Raw genomic sequence first — 22846 nt, 5'->3', positions numbered from 1 at the left:
CACCTCCAGTTCTTGTGTTCTTCAGGCTTAGAAACTTGCGGGAATGAGCTAGAGCATTGGAGTTATGAGAACAACCCTTAAAGTATAAATATATAGTTTCAACAGACATTCTGGCATGTTTCCCAACAAGTCAGATGGAGAAATATGGGTACTTAAATTTTGATGACCATACTACAAACACTTTATCCTTCCGTTACCTGCTATAAGAAAATAAAATAAGTAGTTGCAATAGCAAGGTTAATTATGACAACTGGGATTTTCTGCTTATATTTGGATATTTTTAAAATGTTCACTTCTCAAATGGTTCCCAAACTTCCTCAGGTCAGGGAACCCCCAAAAAGCGAATGACTCTTGGAAACCCTAACTCATTTACAAGTCTTTAGCCAAGTGATATATGCTTCACTTTTCTCTAGGCCACACAACTAAAACAACTGCAACCTAATGGCCCTTCACCTCTGACCTCTTCATCAAGTAAAACCCCAAATTACATCAGACCACAATATAAATTGAAAATCAATGAATTTTGCTGAGGTCTGGTTGGGACAGAAGTGTACAATAGGGCATTATCACAAAAAAAAAAATAAGAGAGGGTGAGAGTGATGGTAGTGGTCACCTGCGGTGGTTGTGTAAGGACTAGTGATGAGCGAGCGTGCTCGTTTAACCCTTTAAACGAGCACGCTCGGGTACTCGTCGAGTAGTTTCGGCGTGCTCAGCTTTTCAGTTTCAGCAGTTGCATGTGTTGTGGCTGGTACACAGCTGTTGCCTGACAAACAGGCAATCCCTACATGTGTCACAGCTGTGTAACAGCCGCAACACATGCAGCTGCAGCGGCTGAAACTGTAATGCTGAGCACGCCGAAACTACTTGACGGGCACCCGCGAGCGTGCTTGTTTAAAGGGTTAAATGAGCATGCTCACTCATCACTAGTAAGGACACAACACCTATAAGAGCCTTAGAATTGGAGGAAAAAATCCTCCAGATAGCAATTCACTTTAGTGGAGAGATCACGTTACCTGGGCTGCCCTAGCAGAAATGAAGATTCTTTGATAGTATAAAGAAGGTTTTTTATTATACCAAATAATATTTTACATTGAAAAAGGCGCTAGTCCAGCACCGAAACGCATTGGTGTAATAAAAACCTTCATTTCATACCATCGAGGATTCTTCATTTCTGCAAGCACAGCCCAATACCATGATCTCTCCTCCACTAAAGTGAATCAATGAGTTTTGGCACACATGAGAAGAGGAAAAAATTGTAGACCTGTATTGCTGCAGAAAAATGCAAGGAAGACCCCAAGCCAACTTATGACATCCGCAACAGTATACACTGTGCAGAAGAAAAGCACAAACCGGCTTCCGATAGCGAAACCAGTTATGCCTTGACACCATGGGGTTCTGCAAAGCCACTGGGATAGAAGATGATTCCTTTAGGCACTATTTCACAGTTTGCATATAGGATTGCTTATCTTATACTGATCCTCAGTTACAGACCATATTGTATTCATAATTCTTTAGTCATCAGAGCTGAAATCTCCCAGCATTCCTTGTGGACACAATGCACAGTTTCCCCATTGTACCTGTATATCTGACATCTTTCTCCTGGAGCCTATTTTGCATTACTCAATATTAATCTTTCATGATAATTTATTTGCTCTTTTATTAAATGGTGACTTTCTCACTATCACCCATGTCATACTGTGTTCCTGATGCTATAGCTACTGTATGTGTGACTGGGGATGAATAGAAGGTCACCTTTTTATTCTTCTAATGCTTCTAAGTAACCTGCAAGTGACCTCCGTCTTCAGTTGTAATTGGAATTATGTCTCAGGAAATATTTTCACCACTGTAAAAGACATCTTAATATATTGCCAACATATAAACCCAATTCATTTGTGTAGTGAGCTCACCTGGGATTTGCTGGCTAAGGTATATGTTATCTCAACATAGTATAATCCCATTGACTGTTTAAAAGCGCTCTTTTAGAAGTTCAAGGTCATTATAGTGGTGTTTATCTGATTATCACCAGACTATGTTTCTTTCTCCCTAATTTTATTCAAGGTCTGGATACCTTGGCAATGTGTCTTGTCTATCAGAAGTAAATTACATATACGCTCTTGATCCTCAGTTTTCTTTTTTGCTATATTTTCTTGTATATGTTTCTTGTTTTCGAAAGACTCTGATGTTGGCATTCTTCTCATTATATCAGTGAACCGCATATTTAAGTGCAATTTGTCTGTGTTTTTAATAAGTTATTTATTCACATAATCACTATTATGCCATATACGCAATGCCCTGTTGATTAATATGTGTTTTCTTACAGCTAAACACTTGACATTGAATGCTATAAGGAATGCAGTTTCATAGCTCTCAATACTCTATTGATCAGTAAAATTCAAACTCCTCATATGCTATGAAATAAGCACGAAGATATGTGGCATTATCATATTGGTGCTACTGTATGCCAGCTAGCAAGCTGTCTAAGGCCATGATTATTGCACCTTACAATGTCATAGTTAAATGGGAATGTTGCATCTAAATTACAGGCTAACGGAAAGTTACACTTTTATATTACATCATTGACCACATTAAAATTTAAACATTGGTTTATTAGTGTCACGCCAGGTGTGGGAAAGACTTAGTGCAACACAGGGGAAGAGGGAAAGGGAGCCCAGACACAAGGGAAAGGGGGAAGATGAGACCTTATAGTCTGGTCTAGTGTCACCCTGTCTCAACTACTGTCCCTATATTGCCTCTTCAGCAATCGCCGCACGCGTACCTCACCCTGTCTTTCCCTGGCGTATGGCTAAGGCTAGGGATGGGAGGAGATGAGCACTAGTCGATCTCAACTAAACTCTGTAGGCAACAAGGGTAGACAAACAGGGGGAGAATGCTTAGCTTTTTTTTTTTTAACATGGATCATTCTTCTAAATTTAAGGGTTGTAGAGTTAAAAAGATAATAATCATAGATGATTAAGTAATCTGTACTTCATATTCTAGCTCTTGCTGTAATAGAAGCTCTCAGCTCTCCCTGCACTAACTTCCTCATGAGCTTAATGTTATGATCTGCTACAAGCACTAAGGAAAGACAGGAGAGCTGTCCCTACAATAGAACTAAACTGGATCCCTATGATGTAACGGGGAACCTGATCCTGCGATCAGACCCGCTAAAGTCCTCGGCTAGTCTGTACGAAGACCTATAGATGCAAGGGAGGGATCCCTACAAGAACTAGGGACTGGGATAAAGTTGGACACCTCCTAGCAGAAATTGTAGCAGTAAAAGACAAACACACAACATAGAACATAGAGGTCAGAAGACCTAGCAAAACTAACAGAGAAAGGTAACAGAGTACCAAGCTAGCTCAAGAGTAGAAAATACAATGAAGTCCAGCAAGGCCAGGAGGGCGGAGCCGGATTAAATAGGCAAAAATGGTCATGTGACCAGCAAACTAGAAAAAACCTAACAGGAGAGTTCTAACAGTACCCCCTCTTCTAAGAGGATCCTCCGGATCCCCTAGGACCAGGCTTATCAGGAAACCTCCTGTGAAACGCTCTGACAAGTCTGGAAGCAGAAACATCATCCGCCCTCACCCATGAGTTATCCTCTAAAACGGAGTCCAAAGCAGCAATCACAACACCTTCTTGTAAAATGCTCTCCTCTTCCTCCTCAGCACTGACCATGGGAGAAAAGCTGCGAGACAAAGCATCCGCTTTAACATTCTTGGTACCCGGGATGTAAGTAACGGAAAAATTAAACCGCGAGAAAAAAATTGCCCACCTAGCCTGACGGGCATTCAAGCGCTTGGCAGCATCAAGATAGATCAGATTTTTATGATCAGTGAAAACCTGAATGGGAAATTCAGCACCTTCCAAGAGATGACGCCAGTGTTCAAATGCGAGTTTAATAGCCAGCAATTCCCGATTACCAATATCGTAATTAAGTTCAGCCTCAGAAAAATTTTTGGAAAAAAAGGCACAGGGATGTACTCCATCCTTGCTTTCCTGAGACAACACCGCACCAACCCCCACAGAAGAAGCATCAACCTCAACCAAAAACGGTTTAGTCACATCAGGCTGCATAAGGATGGGAGCAGAGGTGAACCTCTTCTTTAGAAACACAAAAGCTTCAATGGACTCAGAAGTCCACTGAACAGCATTAGCACCTTTCCTAGTGAGATCGGTCAGCGGTTTGACAATAATAGAAATTTTTTTTATGAATTTTCTGTAATAATTGGCGAAACCCAAAAACCTCTGTATCGATTTCAAACCAATAGGCCTAGGCCATTCCTGCACAGCTTGAACTTTAACCGGGTCCATCTCAAAACCTTCACTGGAGATAATGTAACCCAAAAAACTAATTCTCTGTACAGCGAACTCACATTTCTCTAGCTTAGCAAAAAGTGAATTGTCCATTAATAACTGTAAAACCTCACGTACGCTCCGCCAATGAGACTCCAGATCAGGTGAATAAATCAGAATGTCATCCAAATACACAACCACATTTTTGCCAATCAAAGGCCTAAGGATGTCATTAATAAGATTCTAAAAAAATGCTGGAGCATTGGTGAGACCAAAAGGCATAACCAGATTCTCAAAATGACCCACAGGAGTGTTAAAAGCAGTCTTCCATTCATCACCCTCCTTCATACGCAACAAATTGTATGCCCCCCGGAGATCAATTTTAGAGAACCACTTGGCCCCCACTAGCTGGTTAAACAAATCAGGAATCAATGGCAGTGGGTAAGGATTGCGTACAGTAATTTTATTAATCTCACGAAAGTCCAGACAAGGACGTAAACCGCCATCTTTCTTTTTTACAAAAAAAAAATCCAACAGCCACAGGAGACTTTGAAGGCCTAATGTGACCGGCGGCCAAGCTTGTCTGTATGTATTCCTCCAAAGCCTTTCTCTCAGGAATAGTAAGATTAAATAAACGACTTTTAGGAAGAGTCGCTCCAGGGACAAATTCAATGGTACAATCATAGTCTCTATGGGGAGGCAAAATTTGTGACTCCTCCTCAGAAAAAACTCTCCAAAAATCCTGAATAGGTACAGGTAATTCCCCTTTTTCCACCGCAGCAATACGTCCGTTACAACACTTGTCATAACATTTAGGGCTCCAGGACTTCATTTCATTGGTAGACCAATCCAGTACAGGATTATGCAATTTTAACCAGGGCAACCCCAATATTACTGGAGAAGGCAAATTATTCAATACTACCAAATCCAAATTCTCTTGATGAACACCATTAATAGTGAGGGGAAACTCACAGACCTTGTGAGTAACACTCTTCAAGGGAGAGCCATCAACAGAAACCACAGCAATAGGGGATGACAAAGGTTTAGGTTTTAATGTAAGTTTTTCCAAGAATCCCCCATCAATCACATTCAGAGTAGAACCACAATCCACAAATACCCGAAATTCAATTATTTCTTCCTGAGCAGCGGTAGTAGCAGATAGGAATACTCCCTTAGTATGTAAACAGGCTATACGTGCATAACTGACCTTTTTTTTTTCTTTGTTCATACAAAGCACACAGTTCTTAATAAAATGACCAGAATTTCCACAATAGAAGCACAAACCTTCAGAAAGCCTGCGGTCTTTTTCCTGAGAGCGGGGTGTCATCGCCCCAATCTCCATCGGCTCTCCTTTGTCAGCACAGACCCTCTCAAGACTCGGAGCTGACATAGCAGAGGATTTGCTCTCATTAACCCTTGCACGCAGTCTCCTGTCCACCCGTATAGCTAATTGCATAGCCTCCTGCAAGTTTCCAGGTGTGGGATAACCCTTTCACCTAGCCCCGCAAGAAACAAACTTTTCAAAGCTGAATCGTTCCACCCCACCTGGGCAGACCACCGACGGAAGTGAGAACAATATTTTTCCACATTACCTGATCCCTGCCTCAAACGTCTCAATTCAGACTCAGCAGATGAGACACGACAAACAGATCATCGTACAACAAACCCAAAGCAGAAAAAAAACTATCCACTGATCTAAAGCACGGATCACTAGGTTGGAGAGAAAAAGCCCATCCCTGAGGATCCTTGCGCAAAAGTGACATTATGAACCCTATGCGCTGTGATTCATCACCAGAGGATCCGGGTCTTAAACGAAAATACAATAAACAAGCATTTTTAAAAGAAAAAAAATCTTGTTGTTCACCAAAAAATAGATCAGGCAGACGTACCTTTGGCTCCACAAAATGTGCTCCAGAACAGCTACTCACGTGTTGTTGGAGCTCGGCCACCTCCAGAGAGAGTCCCTGCAAGCGTTGAGCCAAATCTTGAACCGAGACCATGATGGAAACTGGAGGTCTTTCCTTAGAGAAATTTTTTGGGCTGGACTTACTGTTATGATCTGCTACAAGCACTAAGGAAAAACAGGAGATCTGTCCCTACAATAGAACTAAGCTGGATCCCTACGATGTAACGGGGAACCTGATCCTGCGATCAGACCCGCTAAAGTCCTCGGCTAGTCTGTACGAAGACCTATCGATGCAAGGGAGGGATCCCTACAAGAACTAGGGACTGGGATAAAGTTGGACACCTCCTAGCAGAAATTGTAGCAGTAAAAGACAAACACACAACATAGAACATAGAGGTCAGAAGACCTAGCAAAACTAACAGAGAAAGGTAACAGAGTATCAAGCTAGCTCAAGAGTAGAAAATACAATGAAGTCCAGCAAGGCCAGGAGGGCGGAGCCGGATTAATTAGGCAAAAATGGTCATGTGACCAGCAAACTAGAAAAAACCTAACAGGAGAGTTCTAACACTTAAGGCCGATCCATGCTATAAATAGGAGGCAATGCTTTGGGAGGCAGGAGAACCAGCCTAAATCAATTACAAGACAGTAGGTGTGACTTAGACTTCATCAAACACCCTTTTGGACCAGTAGTTAAGCTGTAGTCACACATCACAGATCTGCCCTAACAAGGTTGTGTTAAAATAGCAGCTAATGTACAAGCACCGAGAAAAGTAAATAGTTGGTAATTAACCCATATAGATAAGCATTTAGATATTATTTTTTCCCTATGAACAGTTAGAAAAAGGAAGTTCTTATACATTTGTAAAGCATTAGACAGTACTTCAGTAATTTACAGTACAGTTTTAGGCATGTGTAGAAAAAATACTGCAAAGTGCTATCAAACATAGAATTGTTGATAGTATATTTTTCATCAATTAACAAGATGAAAATAGAGTGAATAAAAGGAAAATCTTAATCAAATCTATATTTGTGTGACCGCCACCCATCATTTTCAAAAGACTAAAGCATCAATTCTTCTAGATACACTTGCACAAGTTTTTGAAGGAATTTCGGTAGGGAGATTCTTAAAAACATCTTTCTGTCTCTTCATGCATTTCCAGGGCTCTATGAGAACCATATCAGCAGTTCCAGGACTTTTTCATCTTTTTCACACTGAACATAGTTCTTTATCACATTGGCTATATGTTTGGGGTTGTTGTCCTGCTGCTAAAAAATAAATAAACCAATCAGACACCTCCCTGATGGTATTCCATGAAGGACAAGTATCTGCTTGCATTTCTCAGCATTGAGGAACTTGTAAGGTACCTCCACCATCCTTGTCTGTTGCCTACAGACACTATAGCTGCCTTTTGGTACAGGCAAATATTTAAAATTTTGATCAATCCAGAGGACTTGCTGTCGTTTTTCTACACCACAGTTCCTGTGTTTTCATGCATACTTGAGACAGTAGGCCTTGTTTTTATGTCAAAGGTTTGGTTTATGGCTGCAATTCTTCCATGAAGACCACTTCTGGCCAGACTTCTCTGAACAAGGTGGGTCCCACTGGTTGCTGCCATTTCTGAGCTGATGGTACTGCTGGACATTTTCTAATTTTGAATAGAGTAAGCATAATATGTCTTTCAAATGCGTTTCTAAGTTTCCTTGGCCAACAACTTCAACCATAGTTCGCAACGTTGCCCTTTTCATGGAATCCTCACTGGTGAGAAATACAGACAAATACTTGTTCATCATGCAAGACCATCAGAGATGTTTCAAACACCCCAAATAAAATATGGTTAAGCACAATGTGATGGCTAAAAAGATTTTATAAGTTTATTAAATATATTTAGAAAAACACATTGCATAAATTCCATATAATATAAGACATAACATGGGCAGACAAGGCAAAAGAGGGTAGATAGAGACACAGTTAGCACCAAATACTGATTTAATTTAGATTTCTATTTTGTTCATTCACATTTCACTTTAATTTATAAAAATAAACTATGAACACTTTTATTTTTTAAAGTATTCCTATTTTGCAGCATTTTTCCACGCCTGCCTAAAGTTTTGCACAGTACTGTACATCTTTGCTGAAACTACAAGCAAACAACATGACCAAAGAGTGCACATAGTGGAATAAGAATGCAAAGACATAAAGGTCATCAACAAGAATGTATCAAATCTAGGATATTGCAAGATGATATATTCACAATACGCAGTTCAATAATTAAAATAATAAATCATCATTCAAGCTGAGAATATCCGTTTTATGGAATTCTATGCTAGGCTAATAAAGGCAAAGCACAAGACAGAAAAATAAAAGAAAGTAAGAAACTAATTCTGGGAAGAAAGAAAAAGTAATAGAATAAGTGAGGTGGGACAGACAGAAGATGACCTATATATTTAACAACATCCAAAGAATGGGGCCATATTTAATCTCTTTCCACTGAAGCCAGTTTCCACCTTCCTTACCAGGCAAAATTTTCCAAACTTGACATGTGTCACTTTATGTGTTAATGAACTAGATATCCCAGGGATTCTAACACTGGCTTTGATGACACATTGAACTTTATGTTAGTGGTAAATTTAGTTGGATATGATTTGTGTTTAATATGAAAATATCTAAACATTTGACAAAAAAATTGAAAAATTAGCAATTTTTTTACTTTGAATTTTTATGCCCTTAAAACAGATAGTCACCATCATATGTGTGGCCTGCCTCTGCGTTGAGCACCTATAGCATCTGCACAAAACTTGTAACTCTTTTTTGTGCTTAGCATGCTACTGGCATTTTGTAGCATAAGATAAAGATTTTTGGCCGATCATTTGCTGGCAAACAAACGCCAGGGTCTTGTTTCCATAAGCTAATGAAGGGAGGATTCAAGCCCATTGTTCCCTATGATAAAAGATCATAGCAAAAAATATTACATGGGAGGGTGAGGTAAGTTGCAGTACAACCAATTCACAGTTGGAGGGTGTAGCCCTACCGATGTTTCCTGAAAAGGATTTCAAGAAATGTTGAAACTGAAAATACTCAAAGCAGGATATTGTTTCCCTGGGCAGGTCCACTTTAGATCAAAAAATGGGGCAAGGACAGAACTTCCTGTGGGTACCTGGCAAAGCCTCATGTTGGAACGAAGAGGAAGACCAGATTAAGAAACATTAATGTCTTACTACAGTAGGAAATGCTGGGTTATCGAAAAGGAGGGTTATAACCCAGGGCAGGCTATGTGACATGCCTTGACAAACCATCAACTTATCCTAAATGAAAAGATAGTGATCGGATAAAAAATGGAAAGTCAGAATGAGGAGGAATATCATCAGTTGTAATCCCAGGCACCAATTGCAATGACAGAGGTGATATGCTACATTCAACATGCACCCATTGCTTGTCATTCTTATGAAACCAATTTGTCTCATAGGAACTGACCGTCTGTTATATAGGGAGAAGTGGTCCAGCTTTCCTCCTTAATTAGTGACAAGATAGGATCTTGTGGCTAAGACAAAGTTTTAACATGTCCCATATCAACTTCCAGATAGCAGTGTGGATCTTCTAAGACTCAAATGGGGACAGTTTGGAAAAGGTATAGAAAGCGGGAGATTGTGTTAATTTTTACTGCATTTATACAGTCAAATTAAGGCAGATGTTGTCTGTTGTATGCTTTAAGTTCAAAGAGTGTGCACTAACGAAGGGGTAGATAATTAAAAGAGACCAGATTGTCAAGGTCAGTCAGGATTTACAACCCCAGATACTTAATTACTTTCTTCTGCCATTTAAAGGAGAAATATGTCTCAAAGTTAGGAATTATATTGGGAGGCAGACTGACACCAATTCCTAAGTTTTAGAATAATTGACTTTAAAATTGTTGAACGAGGGAAACTGCTTAAATTCCTGTAGAACAACAGGCAAGAACACCACTGGGTTGGTAATATAGAGCAGAAGGTCATCTGCTCATTTCTAATCATTTCAGATCCTGATGCCAGAAATATCAAGGGATTTCCAGATGGCCACCTCTTGGTGTTCCATTCCAATGACATCCAAGAGGGTGTTCATGGGAACCCTGGCATGTTTCCAATGGAAACAGATAGTGGGGAGGAGTAAAATCCATTTATCCTAACTCGAAAAGTATGGCCTGTATAGTGAGACATAATCTTGCTTGATAGTGCTGGACCAATACCTTTCTGTTTCAGGGCAGAGTTGATTCACGAGAAATGGAACCTGTTGAAAGCCTTCTCTGCCAAGACCAGTCACCCTGGGATTAAGCATTTTTCAACATAAAATATCAAGAGGAGCATTTTATTGTTGTTGCATTTTGTTGTTTTGTTGCATTGCCTGCTTTTCTTTTCATTACAAAGCCCACCTGATTCATCTCTATCATTTGTTCAAGAACAAGATCCAATTGACTTGCAATTATCTTACCAAACAATTTCATACCAGTAATATGGGTTGATCTACATGCAGATGTGATCTTGCACAGTTTAGGCAGAACCATGATGGTGGCCAACAAAGTCTGTGAGCTAAATATGGCTTTTGCTGATACTGCAGACTTTAATCATGAAAGGAAACAATTGAGAGGCAAACGTTTTGTAAAAGCAGCAGTTTCTGATGTTGTGTAATCTTCCTGAAAAGAAGTGAAGTCTTTCTATTACAAAGTAGGGAGGGCTTAGAGGGTTTCCTTAATATACAGTAAATTTCCACTTTTTGTGACAACTCTGCTTTCAGAATGTCTGCCAATGAGCCTCTTAAATTATAAAGAGTCTGGTAATACAGTATATACTCTGAAGATTTTTACAATGTCTTCTGATTTATGCTGTGTATCGCCTGATGAGGTTTTGAGAAAAGGGATAAAAGTATTTGCTTCCCTAGGTGCAAAAATGTAACTAATGCACTGCCAGGTTTGGTTGAGTATTTATAAACAAGACAAAAATTGGCTATTACGATCACAAAAGGCTTCATACATTTGGTCTAGGAGTGGTCTCAACTAGATGTGGTTAGTTCATATAGGGTTTGGGGATCTTGTGATCATTTATGTAAGGCATCAAAATCCTAGTTGTCAGCTTGAAATGTAATGCTAGTAAAGGCCTTTTCTTTTTTAAAATGTATAGCATGTTTTATAAATGTGCACTCGTAAGTGTTTCTCATTGGACTGGGTGAAGAGTTGAGGCAGTGAATGATTTCATAGGAATCAGAAATGTCAGCATGGATAGATTTGCAGCTTGTTGCATATTTAAGGAGATTAGGGTTTATTTTCCAGTTCAGGTTCTAGTCGAAGTGTCAGGAAAGGTAATGGAAAGGAAGACATGGTTGGAGCAAATTGGCACAGTCAGACCAGATGACAAGTCCATGTTTACATGATGACTACTAGAGATGGGCGAATCAATTCACAGGACTCAGGTCCAATTGGCCAAGCCAGTAATCTGTGACTGCTGGACACAAATCTTGCAAATCCTGGCATTCCCAGCTCTTCTTTTGAATATCTAGATTGGTGCAACGTTGTTTGAGTGTCATGCCACAATTATGATGTTACACAAGCCTGGCTAATCAACAGAATAGAAGGGAATGGATGGACTTGAGTCTTGCAAAACAATTGTCCCATCTCTTATAGCTACCATAAGGGTAAATGGAGACTCATTAAGAAAAGGTATATTCTACTGTACATGTTATGCAAAAGTGAGTAAGAGATGAAATCTTTCACATTTGGATTTATGTTTTATGATCCATCTACTAATTGCTGGTTAAAGTGTTTGGATTTGAGGGGCCCTAACTGTGAATTTGAAACAGAGAACATGCCTGACGAAGAGTCCAAAGATAGGTGTAGGAGGACCATGTTAATGTATCCCCCACCACCCATCCTTCTGAAAAGTCTGCTAGGGCATTCAGATAAGACATACAAGTGCAGGCTTGGTCTTGATTTGGTAAGTATAAAGTTGCAATGGTAAAAAGCTTAGCTGCAATGAGGACCTTCAGGAAGTTTAAGAAGCACTCCCATCAAAGTTTTTATCCTCTTAATATATTGCAGTCCCCATATTATATAGCACTGTGTACATACAATTGCTCATTTTGCCTTTCTACCCAGTTATTTATTCACTTTTCTCTGCTCAATGTAAAAACAGGAAGTCTCTTGTCTCTTCATTTATCATTCCCGTCTTCAAGTCCTGTCCCAGCTGCCCCGCTCCTCCCCCCACCATAGGTTTTTGCAGTCACTCATAACTTGTGCAGAGAAAATTGATCTCTTGTTTCTACATAGAGCTTAGAATGATTCAGCTTGTCAGTTTTTTAATGACGTGATGTAATAGACCTAATGGAAAACAGAAGAATTATCTGGGTAGAATAGCAAAATGAGCAATTGTATGTACACAGTGGTATATAATATGATGATTGCAATATATTAAGAGGATGAAAACTTCGATGGAAGTTCTTCTTTAGAGCAGCCACAAGGATTGCATCGGGAGGCAACTATGGAGGCAGCCAATGATTTGTGTAAGGTTATATTGATGCTTTTAGATCTAGATTGTGAATTTGTACTACTGAACCATTTGGAGAAATACCTGTTTTTCCCTGTAGTTACATAACCTGTTTTAAAGAGTGTTTTTTGCAATTAGAGTATATGAACATGCTGTTTATGCATATGCCATAGATCTTAGGATCTTTTTCAGGCTTACGGAATCCCCTATTAATCAGAGAACTAAAATTAAGAGTTGTCGTTTCTGTGGAGGAGCCCACAACAGACGTCTAAGGATACTGGGAAGAGAAGAGATGAAATGGTGGGTGAGGAGAAGAGAGGATAAGAAGGAGGAAAAAGAAAAAAAAGAGGACAATAAAGGGGAGATCTCATGCTTTGCACTAACCTAGTAATGACACATCCTTTACTAAGCAGTTATCAAACATTAACATCTATAGAGCAGTTACAGTTTGGTAACCGCTTAGCAAAGAATGCGGCAGTGCTGGGATGGTGCAAAGTGCAAGAGCGCACAATAACACTCAAGACCTCGCACTTTCACTGTAACGGGGGCTCCAGAGGGTTGTGATTCTGTATTCCAGGATCCCACTACCTCGAATTTTGGACTTATCTTTTACTAGCAAGTCGGGTCACTTCTGGCCACTTTTGATAATAAGTTATATGTAGAAAAATCATCAGTAGGTGGCTGCCCACTGATATCAGAAATAAAAATGTCAGTCACAGACTGGTGATAGGTATACTTTAAGGTCTCCGCATGAGAGGGTAATTACATGCAGTCGTGTGAGGTGAGTAGAAGTAGTTCTCTTCAGTAGATCTCTTCATCTCCACCTATTTGGAGGTCGTTGAATTTGCTCTGTCCACCATGTTAGACACCATGACATGAATGGGGACCTGCAGGCTCTATTAAAAATCTCTGAATACCGCTCCTGGTGTGTGAGTTAACAACTAGCCATAGTGTCCCACTCCTCAGAACTTTGCATGAACTTTTAGGCAAAAGGTTAGTCAGGACAACAGAGCTCTCACGCCACAGTTCCACTTGGCGCCATATACTCTCCAGCCCCTACATAAAATTTTTGTCATCTCTGGACAGCCGCTTTAAGGATTTATGCACACATCAGAGCCATGTGCACGGAGCTTGAATGGAGACACTGTCTGGGTTATGGAACTTTATCCAAATGTTCAGTTTCCTGGAAGGTGTTTCTACATAGAACAGTGTCACAGAAATAATCTCCACTACATGCATAACACAATATCTAATAGATCCTAGCACAAGTATATTGAGTCAGAGAGAATAGCCTGAAATCACTGCCGAAGTGCTGTGTGAACAGAGTCTAACAGTTTTTCAATTACATAGTAAATGTACAGTACCAGTTCCTATTACCAACAGCTGTTTTTGTTTTTCTGAACTTATATATTCAAGAACAAGCGTCTTTATATCATGTCTGGTTACCTAAACAAGTGGATACAATACAAGAGGCGTATAATATTTTTGTCTGTATACTTTTCCTCTCTGCTCTAAAGAGATGTATAAAATATGTACCAAGCCATGAATGATCCTAGTCTGTTATTGAAAACATTTGTACATTCCTCAATTCCGTTGCATTGAAGTATAGTTGTATAGAGTGAGCATTATAGTATAAATTTGCATCTATGCCAGATTTGTGAGCAGGAAAAAAATAGTCAAAAAAATATGTAGGCATTTTTGTACGGCTGCTTCATTTCTTATTAAGGTGCCATAATTATCAATATGGATGTGCTAACCTTGTGCTAGAACCTGTTGTGTGCAGTCTGTATAAGAAAGGGAATGTTTCTCTCATCTCTGTTCCCCCAGGATAAGCTGCTCCCCACATATCATTAGCAGTGCGTCTTGGCGTAGGCACACCCAATGGAAGCAGCGCCTGCTGTAACTCCTTACATGCCTGCTTTTCATTAACCATATTGGAAACAGATCTTGGCAGCATGTTTTCCGCCAGCCATCACTTCAAATAAATCTCCATTTGTGAGCCAAGCTAAGTTTGTCTGTAGCAGGACCATAAAAGTTCAAGGGACAACATAAAATGGATAAAACAAATGCAGACATTAACCCTACTGATACCACAGATAGAAATCCATGCGTGGGACAGGTATCATTCTGGCATATGAGACTTTGCACAGTGCACTCTGCATTTTCATGGATTTGTTGCGGTACTCTTGTGTTCTTTGTGACGTAGTGCTCTTCTGTTTCAGTCATGTTACACTGTGCCATTAGCTTGAGCCCATTGCGACTTGTTCTCTTAAAGTTGTCACTTTTCCATAAAAGCAGTTCTGGGAGTAACAAATCTGTATAACATTGTATTTCATAATGCAAGTATTAAATGAAAACCAAAGGATTGGCACTCCGCTCGTCAGTAAGCATGTCTGGAAATGTATTTGCAATGAATCACGTTGAGCAACTTCTCCAAACTATAACTCAACGCAAAATTATTGATTGTGTTACTCAATGTAAATGGCTTATTTCCTAGGCATTGAGCAGTTACATTGACTGCAACCACCTGTTGTTTTCCTAGTCGTCGGGTCTCTAAACGGTTGAAATTGATGGCCATGTTTCATACATAATCTAATCAACTATATAAAACTTGACACTGTTCATATTTCCAGAGAAATTGGCCATTGGTGGTTGAAAGTATCCCATGTATAGAGACACCATTCTTATATCTACAAGCACAAATGTAGTTCTCTCGTTCTTTAAGTTCATTTTATTAAAAACAATGGGCCCTCGTAATGATAATTGTTTCAGGTTTGCTAAAAATGATCTAAAATCGTCTTCCAACTGTAAAATATTTTTGGCAGCATGAATTTACTATGAGACACATACTCTTCGCAACCATATTAGTTGTGGATGCTCAGTACATGGTCGTGTGTGTAAATCTCATCAGTTTTTTTAATTTACAGGACATTCCAATATTTCAAAATGGTTATGACCAAAATAACATTAAGTACCTTAATTTATTTTGGAAAAAAATTGTTGCATTGGTGTCTATCTTATTTTTAGCACTTTTTTTATTTTATTCTTTTTTATTTAGTACTGACCCTCATCTAGAGTGAAATATCTTTATTTTTCAGCACCTCACAGTATATCCATATAATTCGCCAACCCCCCCCCCCCCCCCTTACTGGCTTGTGTTTCTCTCTTTCCCCTCCCCCCATCTTCTCTCCACCATCACCTCACCCGATGCTCTCCCCCTCTCTCTGCTGAATCTAAGCTCATTGATATGCAGGAGGCTTTGCTGAGCAAGGTACTTTTCTCCCTTGGCCGATGCGATGTGGAAGCAGAGAAGGAGGTGATAGAGGAGCAATGACGGCAGTCAGGCAGTATCTGAATTTTAAGCAGCTTAACCCTTATATTCACAGCATTTCTTGAAAACACCAAACTAAATTCTACTTCCGATCCTTTTCGGCACACAATAACATTTGAGCATTGCATCTGCTACGTTCTCTTTTTGAATCCCGTGTGTTGACATCTGTCAACTGTCTCTTCACGAGGAGCGCACATATCAGTAGTACCCTTCCTATAAATTAGAGGTATCTTTTTGGCCGGAAGGCTGTGTGCCATGCAGTGTGTGTCAGTGTGTCAGGAAACAATCCATGTTAAGCACCTTTTCCATTCATTGTTGTTCAGTGTAAATATTTTGTACATTAATTTCATTAAAAAATGAAAACTTGTAAGAGCAGTAGGCTAGCACAATATATTCATATATATAATCATATATTGTAACATTACTTTTTTATTTTTGTTAGCCTTTAAAAGGTATCATAACTACAAGATTATTATTTTGTTCCTCCCACTGAGAACAATCAATCTTTATTCATAAATATTGGACATGTTCCATTACAGTGTATTTGTAGGATTCACATGTACGGTACACAACACATTGATGACTTCTCTCTTAGACCTCTTGGCCCTTTACAGATTTGTGCTTCCAAAAAAATCCATGCGCCCATACAATATCTCCATATTCTTCCGATTTTACATAAATGCACCACATGGGCACTGTTAATAATGGCAACCATAGAAAAAAAGATGTAGTCAAGATTCCTTTATTTGTAAGATATTCAGGTTTCGATGACAAATTGGTATCTTCATCAGGCCAAAGAGCACATTCATGTGGTATAAATAGTAAAAAAGGCTCCAAGTATGTGCCTTTTGGCATAATTAGCATAACGAGGTTAGGAAGTAAGTACAATAAAAATCAACGGATAAACACCAATCATACATTAGACCTGGTGAAGATACCAATTCAGTATTGAAAAGAGTAGGCTGGATATCTTACTGATAATGGAACCTTTCCTACATCTCCTATTCTCTGGAGGGTCATTATCAGCAGCGCCCGTGACATGCATTTTTTTCTATATTGTTGTGTGTCCTGCGGTGCTGTTGGTCCACCATCCCTCAGGAAAGGAGCAGCAGCTAACAGACACCTTTCTACAAGCCTCTACCAGACTTATGCCTGTAATTACACAAACCCAGAAAGTGCGCTCATCCCCCACTAATCCACCTATATCTAGACCTTATATTGGGTATATTGCGCTAGCAGGTGCCATGTCTTTTTTAATTTTTGCAGCATCGATTTCATAATAATTCACATATTTTCTGCTTTTTGCTTTGAGATTTTTTTCTCTAACAGATACAAATGGAATCCACCAGAATAGCTTCTAGAAGAGAGAATGGGGCAGTATAGGTACATCATATAAACTCCATGAACAAGGCCTTAAACCACGCTCAGAATTGTCCACCTTAAGTACCAGTATGCGCATATTATTAATATTATAGCGCCATTTATTCCTTGGCGCTTTACAGGTGAAAAAGGGGTATACATAATAAAAACAAGCACAATAATCTTAAACAAAACAAGTCACCGACTGGTACAGGAGAATAGAGGACCCTGCCTGCGAGGGCTCACAATCTACAAATAGTATGCCCACTTTTGTACTCATTTTTGGCAAAATATTACTTCCACTGTCCTTAAGATTTATTCCAATTTATGGAACCTTGATAACTTAGAAATGGAATGAGTTAGGGACATTTTTGAGCAATAATGCCCACAGCCAAAAAATGTACAGAACTTGTTCAGATCTAATTGGCTGAGCCGACTACGAATATTTTTTGGAAAAGTCTAAAAAATAGCTGTCATCTCAATGATAATTTGGAGAATAATTATCTTCTGTGTACGGCAAGTTTAAAGGCCCCGTCACACTAAGCGATGCAGCAGCGATCCCGACAACGATATGACCTGTCAGGGATCGTTGCTGCGTTGCTATGTGGTCGCTGGTGAGCTGTCAAACAGGCAGGCTCACCAGCGATCAGGGGAGCAGCGATATCGTGGAAAGAATCTTTCCACGATGTCCTGCTCCCGGTTACCAGCCTGCTGCTGAAGCAGGAGCAGGCTGGTAACTATGATAAACATCGGGTTACTAAGTGCGCGTGTGCCCCTAGTAACCCGATGTTTACCATGGATACCACTCTGCTACGGTGCGCGGGAGGTTAACGTTCACCTTAGCAGAGTCGTATCCATGATAAACATCGGGTTACTAGGGGCATACCCGCACTTAGTAACCCGATGTTTATTATGGATACAACTCTGCTAAGGTCAACGGTAACCTCTCGTGCACCGTAGCAGAGTGGTATCCATGGTAAACAGCGGGTTACTAAGTGCGCGCGTGCCCCTAGTAACCCGATGTTTACCATGGATACCAGCCTGATCGTTGGTCCCGCTGGTCACACACAGCGATGTGTGCTGGCCAGCGGGAGGCCAACGACCAAAAAATGGTCCAGGACACTTTGCAGCGATCAGCGACCTCACAGCAGGGGCCTGATCGCTGCAAAGTGTCACACATAGCGACATCGCTGGTGAGGTCGCTGTTTCGTCACCAAAACCGTGACTCCGCAGCGATCTCGCTTGCGATATCGCTATGTGAGACGGGGGCTTAAGGCTAGGGCTACATGAGGCAATCTCAGATGAGTCATGCATACAAAAGCATTTGTGTGTCTTTCTGTAGTGAGACTATAAGACCTGAGAAAAAAAACAAATCACCGACATATGCACAAGACTTCAAGTATGCGCACACAATGTCTGTTTCAGGCAGGTGCGTTCCTTATCCCACCTGAAAAAGCACTAAAAAGGAAGAACATATGCATTTATATTTCGAAATGACTGGCTCTTTATCTGTTCAGTTTTTTAACTTCTTTTAACTGCTTCAGGTTTCCAAAGACGTGAAGAGGTTAAAAGAAGTGACCTAATAATCATTATTCTTCAGGTGAAGCCGCTCACTAATTTCCAAAATACAAGTAAAAAAATACTGGCAGCTAAGGACATTGCAGAAAACGCTCAGAAAACAACTGAAAATTCGCAAAAGAAAGACGTTTCAGGACAAGAGACACTGTTGTATCCTGAAACGTCTTCCTCCTGAAAAACTTTGCAGGTTTCAACATGTCTAAGAGGCGTCATGTGAACCCTTCCTTTGAAATCCATGCGGGCCAAGCCCCTCATGACTAAAAATTCCATTTTTTTTTTACAATAGTTAATTTTTATTTTTTAGGCAGAATTCCCTTTGACGTATAGAACAATTGAATAATTTTTGAGTATGTTGCTTGAATGTTCTGAAATTCATGACAGTCTGATATTATGTTGTAGTCTTGTTCTCTACATTGTCTAATTCGAAGTGCTAACTGGAAACTAGTTTACCATGATAATTCCTACTTGAGATCATGTCTGAAGCCAGTGCTCTTCTGGCTTTCTGCTTAGAAAGACTTGTTTTGTTTGCTTTTTGCATGTAGTCCAGGCATTCATTAGGTGACAACAGCAAATGTCTATCATCCTTGTGTCACCTGCCAGTGTCACCGAGGATCCAGTCTTCTTATGTTATGTAGATGATCTCTATGTATAGATGCTGCAGAAGGCCATTGCAATGGACAATTAGAGGCCCAGGCACAGATTGTGCACTGTGCCTCGCTTACAATGGATTAATAATCTGGGAAAGGACGGTTGTACAAAGTAATCTGTAAGAACGCCATATGCCATGTGACCTGCCCACTTCTGAGACTTGCATCTCTCACATTGAGGGAAGTGCACAGTCTTAAATGACAGTACTTGCTGTTCAGGGAATGTGACTTTGGTGCCAAGTTTGATAAACGGTTGGAAGTCGGTTGTTGTCATAGTAACAAGACACAACTTTGGTTAAACACTTCCGCCCTTCAGCAGTTAGGATCGTGCCAAACGGTTTCCCCTGGAGAGGATGTCTTCAGCTGAAAGATATGCTTAAATAAAATATCCTGTCTCACTGTGCTTTAACCCTTCAATTACCTGAATTTGTAACTTCGAATTCCTGGTATAAAGCTATTATGTGAGTGACGCTTATGATGACTGCTCTTGGGTAGTGACAGGAATTGTCAGCCTGCGAGGAGGAGCTGCAGGCGCCAGGGAGCCAATAAGCCATAGAAAAAGTCAACGGAGAGAACATGGTTATTGTAGGCACTTATAGTCTGCAGAAATAGTGATAAATTTACAAAAAAGTAAGATACCTCACTATAATATACAGTATATATACCCACGTAGCAGAGTGTATTTTATTAAAATGTGTATATATATATATATATATATTCAAAATTGTACATACATTACAAGCATGTGACTCCACATACCCTTAAATGGTTGTAGTCATTTCAACAAACTTTGCATATACCGATAATAGAAGTGAATATTAGAGACTTTATACTATATCGTATCAGAAAAATCTTCTTATTTCTCCACTTATGAGCCACTTTCTGCCTTCTGAATTCACCATCTACTCTGAAAAACAGGGGGAAAGAAGAGTGAGGAGCACTCAGTACAGTGAAAGACAGGCAAACATTGGCAAGCTGTTATGTCTTCCATGTTACTGCTACTTGCGCTAGTGGGCTGCAGAAAAAGAAGAGCAGGAATCCATCTCTCTGTGTGTGCTGTGTATAGGAGACATCTTAACAGCTAGTCTCCACTCTCTAGCTCAGAGATAACTGAAAATTAGAGCGAGAGCCTGCATATGGGAGAAGTGGTGACAAATGTGAAATAGTGTTATCCTTCATGTATGCAAACACGACATATTATTCTGAAAAGTTATCTGAAGCAGCAGGGACACTTTAAATGTTAGCCGTCTAGTGTAGCCATCAGACATGGACAACAAATGGAAAAAGTCTTGTCATTTTGTCACATTACAGTCTTGAGATGATTACTATTTTCCAACTTTTTAACTTTATGGAAATTGATTAATCAGTATTTTCTTAAATATTGCTATTATTGCTTGGTAGCAAAATGCCCTCATAATCCCAAGAGAAGACCCTAGAGATTTATCAGCAGATGGCAGCCAAACAGATAATAGACAAATTTGGCTAGCTAAGAGAAATGTTTCTGAAAATGGCAGTATATTTAGGCAATATAACGTCTATATGGCGCCAGACTGCACCTTCAGCTATAATGTGCCGAAAAGAGTACCTGTTGTTTTATTTTTTTTCCATAAATCAATTGTAGACATGAAAATAAGAAAATTTGTATTATATCTTATTAGAGAGATCTGCTTCTTTCTCCTCCTGGACTAATCATTCATTCTTTAAACCAGTGCTCCCCAACTCCAGTCCTCAAGGCCCACCAACAGGCCATGTTTTCAGGATTTCCTTAGTATTGCTCAGGTAATAATTCCATCACCTGCACAGGTAATAATTCCATCACCTGCACAGGTAATAATTCCATCACCTGCACAGGTAATAATTCCATCACCTGCACAGGTAATAATTCCATCACCTGTGTAATAGTAAGGAAATCCTGAAAACATGACCTGTTGGTGGGCCTTGAGGACTGGAGTTGGGGAGCACTGCTCTAAACAACTTAATTCACTGTAAAATCTGTGTTCAGTAAATACAGATTTTCCCATTACTTAAACAGGAGAGGACAGTTGGTGCTTATAAGGTTATCCTCCCTCCTTCACCCCATCTATGGAATTTTAAAAGCACCAACTGTCATCTCCTATCTCAGTAATGGGAAAATCTATCGTCACTGAATACAGATTTTACAGATTTTCCCCATGAATTGATAGTGAATGATCAGTCCAGGAGGAGAAAGAAGCAGATTTACCTTATAAGATATATTACATGGTTGCTTATTTCCATGCAAAAAGTATTAAAATGACAATTCCCCTTTATGTTTTGGTATTGGAAAAGTGGTACTTTTATAGAGACTTACAATGTGATTCATGATTGCATTTGCACGTTTTTGGTCTATTTATGCTGTTTTCAACCGCTTTCATTTGTGCCTTATTCTTTTAATTTGCACGCTTTTTAAAGTCTATTTTATGTATTCCCTTAGTTTATGGTAGTCATTGTGGGCTGGGTTTAGGTTATCACATGTTTCAGCTGATTCATCAATTGCAACTTTTTAAAAAGTCACATTTTTTCACACAAGTACTCCTGTCTCTTGAGTGATTTTATGTATTTCTGAATGTATGTGTAAATTTTACATCATTTTAGTGATGTGACTGTTTCCAGCTAAAAACCTGCAAAAAAAAAAGTAAAAAATAAAGAGCATTTTTTATTTTGCATCAAATTCATTTGACGCAAAAAAAAAGTCAACGAATACCACAAGACCACAAAAGAGAAGTAACAGAACAAAAAAATGCAAATGATGAATCGAGCCGTTAGTAGTACTACTGCCTAGCCGGAGTAGTCATTACACAGAAACAAATTGCTAATAATACTAACACCAGCAATTAAAAGTGTAATCCCCCTCCTAGTCCATGAATGTGGTGGCTCAGTGGTTAGCACTGCAGCGCTGGGGTCCTGGGTTCAAATCCCACCAAGGACAACATCTACAAGGAGTTTGTATGTTCTCCACGTGTTTGTGTTGGTTTCCTCCGGGTTCTCCGGTTTCCTCCCACATTCCAAAGACATAGTGATAGGGAATGTAGATTGTGAGCCCCAATGGGGACAGTGCCCATAATGTCTGTAAAGCGCTATGGAATTAATGGCGCTATATAAGTGAGAAAAATAAATAAAATATTGCCTACCGTCAGGTCCAAGGCATATGAACAATAGTGGCATCCCATTGAGTACTACAGGGTGGCCCAGCTAAGGTTGAGT

The 22846-nt window shown here is 39.7% G+C and overlaps 1 protein-coding gene across 1 annotated transcript in view; it reads left to right on the top strand.

Annotated features, from left to right (window-relative positions):
• Window positions 1–22846, top strand: part of SSBP4 (single stranded DNA binding protein 4) — a 510052-nt gene that overhangs the window by 387528 nt on the left and 99678 nt on the right. The gene's annotated exons all lie outside the window — the stretch shown is intronic.

This window comes from Phyllobates terribilis, unplaced genomic scaffold (assembly GCF_046119375.1).
Source record: "Phyllobates terribilis strain yellow unplaced genomic scaffold, ASM4611937v1 Scaffold_1__5_contigs__length_1240528914, whole genome shotgun sequence".
NCBI lineage: Eukaryota > Metazoa > Chordata > Amphibia > Anura > Dendrobatidae > Phyllobates > Phyllobates terribilis.
The sequence above is the reverse complement of the archived record's forward strand: the minus strand, read 5'-3'. Positions and strand labels throughout refer to the sequence as shown.